Genomic DNA, 11,162 nt, shown 5'->3' on the forward strand with positions numbered 1-11,162 from the left:
ACTGAAAACATCAGCAAAGTCCTGGAGGAATGAAGGTAAACCTGGCAGAGGACTAGACGAAGATTTCAACTTGGTCACACATATATGTATACAGTGGTGGTTGCAGTACGGGCCCCAGCAAAGAACTTCTCCAGTTTTCCAATCAAACTGCGGAGCATGGAGTTGCAACCACGGCAGGCCAAGCAATAGAGGAGAAGTACAATGTGGGAGAATGTAGAAAGACAAGTTCTCCCTATGGGAGACTCCGACTTGCGTAGATAATGGTTCTGTGCGATATAGCATGGTACAGTACAGTGGTTTTAAGAGGCGGGACACCGGCAGATGATAACTATGGACTAGGGGAGGCATCAATAAAGTTTTCCGCTGAGCCAGAGTCAAGGAAAGACAGAACGGAGACTGAGCAAAGCCGTCTCAGCGGAGGAAGCTCGGGCAGGTTCTTCAAAGACAGTGCGAAATTCCATCAGGAATGCCTGGAGATTGGTAGCGATAGCATCACTGCGATCCCACAGTGGAATTGCCCAGGCCAAGGCCCAACCAGATAGGACGAAGGCTACCTTTGCTTGTTCCGAGGAGAACTGGTCCGCCATGAGTTCAATGTGCATGGAGCACTGCGTCACGAAACCATGACAGGACTTGGGATCCCCCTCAAACTTCTCTGGAAGTGACAAACAGAGTTTGGTTCTGGAGAAGAATGCAGCAGAGGGAGGCCGTACTGGAGCTGGGGGAGGATGTGGCTGTGGCGGTCGCTGCTGAGCAGATAGCAACTGCTGCATCATTGCGGATAGCTGGTTAAGCTGCTGTGCTTGCTGGGCCAACTGCTGTGACTGAAGCGCCACGATAGAAGCATGATCCGTGTTGTCAGGCAGAGGAACCCCAGTGGGATCCATGGCCGGATCTTACTGAAACAGAACTGGATGTGGATCCTCTACCTGTGTGGCTGATGACTCGGACCGTATCGGGGAGCGGAGTCAAAGGTGCCGCTGGTCTTCACCAGAGCCTGCCGCAAGGCAGGATGGGCTTGCTACGGCAGGCTACACCTAGGACGCTACCCCCGACACGGCTCAACCACACAGGTAACTGGGCAAGGCGAGGTACTGAAGGAGGAGGCTGTAGTGTAGTCAACGTAGCAGAAGGTCAAGGCAGGCGGCAAAGGTTCGTAGTCAAAAAACGTGGCAGAAAGGTCTGGATACACGGGTATGGCAAAACAGGCAATAGGGAACGCTTTCTCTCTTGCCTGTTTTGCCATTCAGGGGGGTGTGGGAGCAGGGACGTGCACACATAGGGGTAAAAGGGGGCTGGAGCCCCTGCCCTTTTCCTCACATGCCCCGAAAAGTGCCCTCACAAAAGGAGCTTAGGGACTCAGGGTGACAGGTGCAGTAAAAAGGATCCGTTGCTGGGGAGTTGTATGGGGTTTAATGGAGGGTGCTGTGCCCTCCCTGCAGGAAGGGGGCGCCACTCACCCTGTCATCATCAGCTTTTTCTCTGCTCCTCTCCACACAGAGGAGACAGGAGCAGAGGAGGCAGAGAGAAGCCCCGCCCACAGCATGTCCCAGCCAGAAACTTTAGTCTATGCAGAGGGGTTGGTTACTGTAAGTAACTGTAAATATATGTGAGTGATTGTATGTCAGTATGTGTGTGTGTGTGTATCTCTATGTATGTGCCTGTGCAGAGAGGGATGGCTGGGGCCTTAGTGTAAGTGACTGTGCATATATGTGAGAGATTGTATGTCAGTGTGTCTGTATGATGTGTTTATATATATGTGTGTGTCTGTGTGTGTGTGTGTGTGTATCTCTATGTATGTGCCTGTGCAGAGCGGAATGGCTGGGCCCTTAGTATAAGTGACTGTGTATATAAGTGAGTGATTGTATGTCAGTGTGTGTGTATGTATATATGTGTGTGTATCTCTGGCTAGGGCCTTAGTATAAGTGACTGTGCATATATGTGAGTGATTGTATGTCAGTGTGTGTGTGTGTATGTATATATGTATATATGTGCCTATATATGTGAGCAAATGAATCTATGTATATGTGTGTGTATATATGTGAGCAAGTGAATCTATGTATGTGTGTGTGTATATATATAAATCATAAAATGCTGCAGTATTTTGCAGTATCTTGTAATACCTTTTTTATTGGACTAACAGCATCTTGTAGAGACAAGCTTTCGGGATTCCTCCCTTTATCAAGTCCAAAGCAAATTTGCTTTGGACTTGATAAATGGAGGAATCCCGAAAGCTTGTCTCTACAAAATGCTGTAAGTCCAATAAAAAAGGTATTACAAGATACTGCAACATTTTATGATTTGCATCACTGGACTAATACAGCTACTCAAATTTACCATATATATATATATATATATATATATATATATATATATATATACACTGTATATACACACACACACATAGATTCACTTGCTCACATATATACACACACATATACATAGATTCAAACATATATATATATATATATTTATATATATATATATATATATATATATATATATATATATATATATAATGTGAGCAAGTTAATCTATGTATGTGTGTATATATGTGAGCTAGTGAATCTATGTGTGTGTGTGTATATATATATATATATATATATATATATATATATATATATATATATATATATCTGTGAGTGAATGTATGTGTGAACCTGTATGTATGATGTGGCTGTTGGCTATATCTTTTAGTATATATTCCATGTTGTTTGTATGTGTCAAAGTGTCTCTATGTATGTGTGTATATTTCTTATGTACTGTATGCGTCTTAATGTTATGTGCTTGTATGTAATGTATGAAGCACATTATTAGGGAATTAATAGAGGAATGTAAGCACATTATATAGAGAATTTATGGAAGCACATAATATATTTTATTTATATTGGAACATTATATTTTTATGTATTCTGGCACTGTGTATAGATCCTTAATGGTGACACAGTATAGTTAAATAACAGTGGCACAGTATATAGTTAATTAATGGAAGCATAGTATATAGGGAATTAATAGATGAATGGTGGCACAGTATATAGGGAATTAATAGATGAATTTGAAGGGTGGCACAGTTTATAGATAAATAAGGGGGTAAGGTATATAATTAAAGAGAAACTGACAGGCTGTTTACTCGCACTAAACCCAATACACTAGGTTACAGTGCAAGAGAACAGGAGAAAGATAATGTTATACTTACTAAATGTGGACCAGCCGTTTTCTAGGTATTGCTCCACATTGCTAGTATGCAAAGTCAGTCTTGTGTGCAATGGAGGTGGAGCCTCCATCCTGTATGTTGTGCTATGCCTGGCCGTCTTTGTATGTTTATAATTCTTTTTTCTCCAACTCTTGCATATTGTAGCATGTAAGTATATATTAGTGTGGTGTCCATCTCTTCAGTGTAAGAACCAGAGCTGTGTGGAGATTCTTGCATAAGGTGGGTGCTGGGTGATGGGTGATTGGGGTTGGGTGATTGGGGATGGGTGATTGGTGATGGGTGCTGGGTGATTGGGGATGGGTGCTGGGTGATTGGGGATGGGTGCTGGGTGATTGGGGATGGGTGATGGGTGATTGGGGATGGGTGATTGGGGATGGGGGCTAGGTGATTGGGGATGGGTGCTGGGTGAGGCCGGGTACAGTGTACATTTAGAGGTCAGACCAGGGCATATAGGAGGAGATTTATTGAAACCTTTGCAGAGGAAAAGCCCTCTGCAAAATGAAAGAAACCATCTGAATGGTTGCTATGGGCGACTGCACCGCTCTTTCTCTGCACAGGTTTTGATGAATCTCCTCTATAATACAGTATATTATAGTGCAGCTGTCACATGTTTTCTGTAAATAAGACTGGTAGCACAGCCAAAGTGTATACACACATGGCAGACCTTCATAGAAACTGTTCTTGACTTTATTTTACAAAAACATCAACTTTTATGGGGGCTAGGAATGTTGAGGAGGCCTGGCGGGAGTCCACTGTATCCCTGGGCCGCAGCACATATGCCCATTAAGTCTGGCAGACGTTTTTTAAATTATGAGAAGTGCCCTCTTTTTTACTTGAGCCCCTGCCCTCCAAAATGTCTGTGCACGTTCCTGTGTGGGAGGTGCAACAATTTATAATGTGCTGTCAGGTGCTTTTACTAATTATGGGCATACTGGGACGGGGATGCACACGCCGGAGCTGAGAGAGTGAGAGAGCTGCAGGAGCGGGACGAGGTGAGTGACAGGCCGGGGATTCGCATGCGGCCGTGTGTAACACGTATCTATGACAAAACCACTATATCATCCACCATAGAGTTGTGCCTATTCATGGGACAACTCTAGAAGGTTGGTATACACCTTAGGTGCGGTGGTCTGGTTCCAAGAGAACGCCCTTGTTTTTATTTAGCATGAAGCACATTTTAGTCATACTTTTTGCATCGCCATTGTCACGAACCGGCTGGACTGGTAGTGGATCCTCTGGACCTGAGAGGCGATGACGCGGGTTGTACCAGAGGACCGGTTCTAAGTGGTTACTGGTTTTCACCAGAGCCCGCCGCAAGGTGGGATGGTCTTGCTGCGGCGGTAACCACCAGGTCGTATCCTCCAGTAGCAACTCGACCTCTCAGGCAGCTGATATGGTGTGGTACACAGGGAGCAGGCAAGAGCGTAGTCGGACGTAGCAGAGGTCAGGGCAGGTGGCAAGGGTTCACAGGCGAGTAGGCGGTAGCAACAGGTTCGGCAACAGGCAAGGCAATACACACTATAGAAACGCTTTCTCAGAGGCACTAGGGCACAAAGATCTGGCAAGAGCAGGAAGGGGCAGGTGCCTTTTATAGGGAAGGCAGGAGAAGTGAGGAATCAGCGCACCAATTACCGGTGCGCTGGCCCTTTAAATTTACTGAAGGCGGCGCGCGCGCCCTAGAGAGCGGGGCCGTGCGCCGGGAGGCAGAGAAGGACGGCGCAAGGAGCGGGGAGCCAGGTGAGTAGAGCTGGGACGCGGCACGTGAACGGGGGCCAGCCGTCACGGCAGCCGCGTCCCCGACACAAGGGAACCCGAGCTCCCGGTCAGTGTGACTGACCGGGAGACGCCGGGATCCCGGGGCAAAAGGCCGAGGGGGCAGGCGCTCCGGTCTGGGGACGGGGACCGGAGCGCACGCTTTAACAGTGCCCCCCCCCCCCTTAGGTCTCCCCCTCTTCTTAGTGCCCAGAAAAGAGAGAATGAGACTGCGGTCCAAGATATTCTCATAAGGCTCCCAAGACCTCTCCTCAGGGCCGCAACCCTCCCAATCCACCAGAAAAAATATTTTTCCCCGAGAGATCTTGGTCGCCAAGATCTCCTTAACAGAAAAAATATCGGAGGTACCAGCAACAGGGGTGGGAGAAAAAAGCTTGGGAGAGAAACGGTTGAAGACAGCAGGTTTAAGAAGGGAGACATAGAAAGAGTTATGGATTCGGAGGGAGGGAGGAAGATGGAGCTGGTAGGAGACCTGATTAATCCGACTTGTAGCTAGGAACCTTGAATCGGATATATTTCGAGGAGAGACAAACCTTCTGGAGGGGCTCTGCATCTCTTGTCGGCTTGGACCGAGAAGATGCCCTGAGGAGAGCCGTTTGGGTATCATGCCAGATGGTGGAAAAGTCCTGCACTAGATTGTCAAAAGCAGGTACAGAAGAAGGAGAGGAAGACTGCGGCAGAGGTGGAAGAGGATGTTGGCCAAAAACTTCAAAAAAAGGAGATTTGTTAGTAGCAGAGGATTGTTTGTAATTGTAAGAAAATTCCGCTCAGGGAAGGAGATCCACCTAATTGTCATGGCGGGAGGATACAAAGTGGCGCAGATAGTTGCCCAAAATTTGATTCACCCGTTCTACTTGACCGTCGGACTGAGGGTGGTAGGAAGAAGAGAAGTCCAATTTGATCCCAAATTGCCCACAAACGGCCCTCAGAACTTGGAGACAAATTGTACCCCACGATCCGAGACAATATGTTCGGGGAGGCCATGGAAACGGAAGATGTGTTGGAAGAATAGTTTGGCTAACATGGGGCAGAAGGTAGACTAGAGAGAGGTACAAAGTGAGCCATTTTGGAGAAGCGATCAACCACAACCCAGATCACAGCCATGCCATGGGAGGAGGGAAGGTCTGTAACAAAGTCCATGGCAATGTGAGACCAGGGCCTTGCGGGAACGGGCAGAGGCAAGAGAAGGCCCGCTGGTTTCTGGCGGGGCGATTTATCCCGGGCGCAAATCACACAGGCGTGGACAAAGTCTGAGACATCCTTCTCCAGAGATGGCCACCAGTATCTTTGGGAGATCAGCTGAAGGGATTTTTGTATCCCTGGATGCACGGCAAAAAGAGAAGAGTGGCCCCACTTGAGTACATGCAACTGCTGACGTGGTGGTACATAAGATTTGCCGGAAGGAAGAAGACTCAGGTCCACGGGAGCTACAGCAATCAGCCGTTCAGGTGGGATAATATGTTGAGGTGTTAGTTCATTGCCCTCTACATCTGAAGAGCGAGACAGAGCATCTGCTCTAATGTTCTTGCATGCAGGACAGAAATGGATTTTGAAATTAAAGCGGGCGAAGAACAAGGACCATCGAGCTTGGCGGGAATTTAGTCGCTGGGCGGACTGGAGATAAGCCAAGTTCTTGTGATCAGTGAAGAAGTTCACAGGGTGTGAGGCGCCCTCGAGTAAATGCCTCCATTCCTCCAGTGCCAATTTAATGGCCAGCAGTTCTCTGTTTCCAATAGAATATTTTCTCTCTGCGGGGCAGAATGTTTTAGAAAATAAGCCACAAGTTACTGTTTTGCCCCCGGGAGACTTCTGGGTAAGAACAGCTTCAGCGCCCACCGAGGAGGCATCCACTTCGAGAGAGAAAGGCTTGGTGGAATCTGGCCTAGAGAGAACCGGTGAAGAGGCAAAGGCAGCTTTCAGTGACTGGAAGGCTTCTTCGGGTTGAGAAGGCCAGGATTTGGGGTTGGCTCCTTTCTTAGTTAAAGCCACGATAGGAGCCACGAGAGTGGAATGCTGCGGAATAAACTGTCTGTAGTAATTAGCAGAGCCCAGAAATCTTTGTATGGATCGGAGTCCAGAGGGGCGTGGCCAATCCAATACCGCAGAGAGCTTGTCTGGATCCATTTGAAGTCCTTGGGCTGAGATAATGTATCCCAGGAAAGGTAGGGAGGACCGTTCAAAAAGGCATTTCTCAAGTTTGGCGTATAGGTGATTGCTCCTAAGGCGGGTGAGAACTTGACGCACATGGACCCAATGTTGAATCAAATTTGGGGAGAAGATTAGGATGTCATCCAAGTATACGACCACACAGGTATAGAGTAGGTCTCTGAAGATGTCGTTGACAAATTCTTGGAAGACGGCAGGTGCATTACAAAGGCCGAAGGGCATCACCAGATACTCAAAGTGCCAGTCCCTTGTGTTGAAGGCGGTCTTCAACTAGTCCCCCTCTCGGATGCGGATCAAATTATAGGCCCCTCGTTAGTCCAATTTGGTGAAGATCTTTGCCCCTCGGAGGCGATCAAACAGTTCCGAGATCAGGGGATGAGGATAACGGTTCTTGACGGTGATCTTATTAAGTCCTCTGTAGTCAATGCAGGGACAGAGAGAACTGTCCTTCTTAGTCACAAAGAAAAACCCGGCTCCAGCAGGGGAGGAAGACTTTCTAATAAATCCTCTCTCTAGATTCTCACGAATATAGTCAGACATGGCAAGAGTCTCAGGAGGAGAGAGAGGATAGATCCTACCCTGAGGTGGGGTCAAACCGGGCACCAGGTCAATAGGACAGTCATAAGGTCTGTGAGGAGGAAGGACCTCAGCTTGCTTCTTGCAAAAGACATCCGAAAAAGAATGGTACGGCTTGGGCAGACCAGGAGGCGGAGCGACTTGCAGGACCAGTTTGACAGGGGAAGGCTTGAGACAACAGCCAGAACAAGAGGAGCCCCAACGCAGGATTTCACCGGAGGTCCAATTCAGGAGGGGACAATGCAGCCACGGCAGACCGAGGAGGAGTTCGGAGGAGCAGAATTGGAGGACAAAGAACTCTAAGGTTTTGGTTTGAAATATTGCAATGTCCATCTGCAGAGGCTGGGTACGGAACTGCACCGTGGTAGAGAGTCTCTCACCGTTAACTGTAGAAATGAGGAACGGCTTAGGAAGACGGGTTAATGGAATATGGTACTTGTCAACCAAGGAAGCATGAATGAAATTGCCAGCTGAACCGGAATCCAAGAAGGCGGAAGCGGAGAAAGAGAACTTGGAAGAGATGAACAACTGCACGGGTATGATAAGTCGTGGAGAGGAGGAATCCACACCTAGCAACGCCTCTCCCACGTTTACTAGGTGCGAGCGTTTCCCGAAAGCGGTGGACGGAGAGGACAGTCTCGTAGGAAGTGCTCAGTACTGGCGCAGTACAGACATAGGTTCTCGTCTATGCAACGGCTTCGTTCCTGCGGAGTCAGGCGTGACCGATCCACCTGCATGGCTTCCACAGCGGGAGGCCCGGAAAGGGGTTGAGGTGGACGCTGGAAAACAGGAGCCAGACGAGGGTAGCGTCTAGGTTGAGCTTTTCCTTTTTCTAGAAGAAGTTCCTCACGTCTCTCGGCAAAACGCTTGTCGATTCTAGTGGCCAGCAAGATGAGGTCACTAAGGGTGGAAGGTAGTTGACGTGCAGCCAGAACGTCCTTTACTTCACAATTAAGTCCCTTCTTGAACGTGGCACAAAGGGCATCATTGTTCCAGTTCTGAGGCTAGGGTGCGAAACTGAATGGCATAGTTACCCACGGTAGAGTTTCCCTGGGACAAGTTTAGTAAGGCAGTCTCCGGAACTCTTGGCAGAAGCTCTGGACGGAGGAGGTGGCTGGATCAGCGCGGTCCCACAGCGGTGTAGCCCAGGCCAGGGCCTTCCCGGAGAGCAGACTGAGGATAAAGGCTACCTTGGCTCGCTCGGAAGGAAACTGATCAGACATTAGCTCGAGGTGGAGAGAGCACTGTGAGAGGAACCCTCGGCACTGCTTAGGATCTCCGTCATACTTGTCCGGCAGGGATAGACTGACTCGGGAACCGGAGATAACTGCAGGCGGTGGAGATACAGCAGATGCAGGAGGAGGAGCTGGTTGTTGTTGAAACGGCAGGAGCTGCTGCATCATGGCGGTTAGCTGGGCCAGCTGCTGACCTTGCTGGGCCACAATGGAGGTGAGGTCCGCTAGGCTTGGCAAAGGAACATCAGCGGGATCCATGGCCAGATCTTACTGTCACGAACCGGCTGGACTGGTAGTGGATCCTCTGGACCTGAGAGGCGATGACACGGGTTGTACCAGAGGACCGGTTCTAAGTGGTTACTGGTTTTCACCAGAGCCCGCCGCAAGGCGGGATGGTCTTGCTGCGGCGGTAACCACCAGGTCGTATCCTCCAGTAGCAACTCGACCTCTCAGGCAGCTGATATGGCGTGGTACACAGGGAGCAGGCAGGAGCGTAGTCGGACGTAGCAAAGGTCAGGGCAGGCGGCAAGGGTTCACAGGCGAGTAGGCGGTAGCAACGGGTTCGGCAACAGGCAAGGCAATACACACTATAGGAATGCTTTCTCAGAGGCACTAGGGCACAAAGATCCGGCAAGAGCAGGAAGGGGCAGGTGCCTTTTATAGGGAAGGCAGGAGAAGTGAGGAACCAGCGCACCAATTAAACTTTACTGAAGGCGGCACGCCCTAGAGAGCGGGGCTGCGTGCGCCGGGAGGCAGAGAAGGACGGAGCAAGGAGCGGGGGGCCGGGTGAGTGGAGCTGGGACACGGCGCGTGAACGGGGGCCAGCCGTCACGGCAGCCGCATCCCCGACACAAGGGAACAGTGTGATCGGGAGCCCGGGGCAAAAGGCCGAAGGGGCGGGCGCTCCGGTCCGGGGACGGGGACCGGAGCGCACGCAATAACAGCCATACTTTGACCCCATTAAAATTATTTATTTTTCTGTCTACTGAGCGGGGAGAGCACTTGTTTTTTTTTCACAATGATCTGTATTTTTATTAATATCATTATTTGGGTAGATGGAACTTTTTGATCAGTTAAAATTTTATGTATGTATTCACCACATGTATGTATTCACCACATGTTATGTATAATGTTATATTTTAATAGTTCAGATATTTTTGTAGGGGTCTCCTTCAAAAGAAAGGGACTACTTTTGTTGACAGCTAATTTGCATACCTTTTCCCAGGGAGCACCTCCTGTAACACTTTTTACACCAGCAGGCAATCTCCAAAGATCTTCAAGGAGAAGCAATAATCCCTAAAAGAGGTATTACTAAATTAATTTTGAACCTGTTTTTAAAGAATTAGCATACACATGAGATACTTTCCCAACAGATAATCACTTCTCGCCTTTTGGCTAAGATCAAGCGTAGTATCTGTTCTTATCTTAGCCACTGGTGGAGATAGATTTCTGCATGGAGGGGGCAGGTGTACCAGGGTGTTCTGGGGCTGGTTCCACATAGCCAACTCAATGGCTGCTCTGATTAGAAGTGTTCCCTCTGGGTATGGTCATTGGGCCTGTGGAAGGGGGGGGGGGGGAGCCGAGGTACTTTGTGTCTTGAGGAGTGGTGACCCTGAGGTTCCTGATCTCACTGGGTGTTGGTCCCACTGAGTGTTGGCATGGGCCCTACCTAGTTCACACCTTTTTAGCACTCACCTTCTAGTCCCCTGCCTTTTGGCTGGGGTCAGAGAAATGTTTATAGATACGTCCAGATGTCCAAACAGTAATTGCATGGCAACATCTATTTAGTATTTTTTTTTTTACTGTGCCATATTTGTGTTCTTTATATTCACTATGATTGATCAGGGTGCGGTGCTCTTTGGGGTATCCCTCCTGTTGGGCTAGGGTAGGTGTGTGTGGCCAATAGGTTTTTGACATCCCCGCAAACTTGACACTTTGGAGGATAGGAGGATGTAAGGAGCAAGGGACCTTGTAGGTGCCTTTTGGCTCAGAGACAAAGGTTAGGTTTGTTGGGGAGCCTCTCTACTTTCGGAGAAGGACTTGTGATAGACACGTTTGTACTTTATCTTGCACTTGGGTCATTGAGCACATTCCTTGACTCTTAAAAATAAAGATGATCTGTTCATTTTTTTGCTACCTAAATAAAATATAACCTAAAACACCTTTGCTTCCTGTAGACTGTATCAGTGGTGGTGAAC

At 48.5% G+C, this 11,162-nt stretch overlaps 1 pseudogene; it reads left to right on the forward strand.

Annotated features, from left to right (window-relative positions):
- The first annotated feature begins 10,340 nt into the window (after positions 1 to 10,340).
- On the forward strand, positions 10,341 to 10,488 carry LOC130363299 (U2 spliceosomal RNA; annotated as a pseudogene).
- Positions 10,489 to 11,162: the final 674 nt, after the last annotated feature.

The sequence above is a fragment of the Hyla sarda genome, chromosome 3 (assembly GCF_029499605.1).
Source record: "Hyla sarda isolate aHylSar1 chromosome 3, aHylSar1.hap1, whole genome shotgun sequence".
In the NCBI taxonomy this organism is placed as follows: Eukaryota; Metazoa; Chordata; class Amphibia; order Anura; family Hylidae; genus Hyla; species Hyla sarda.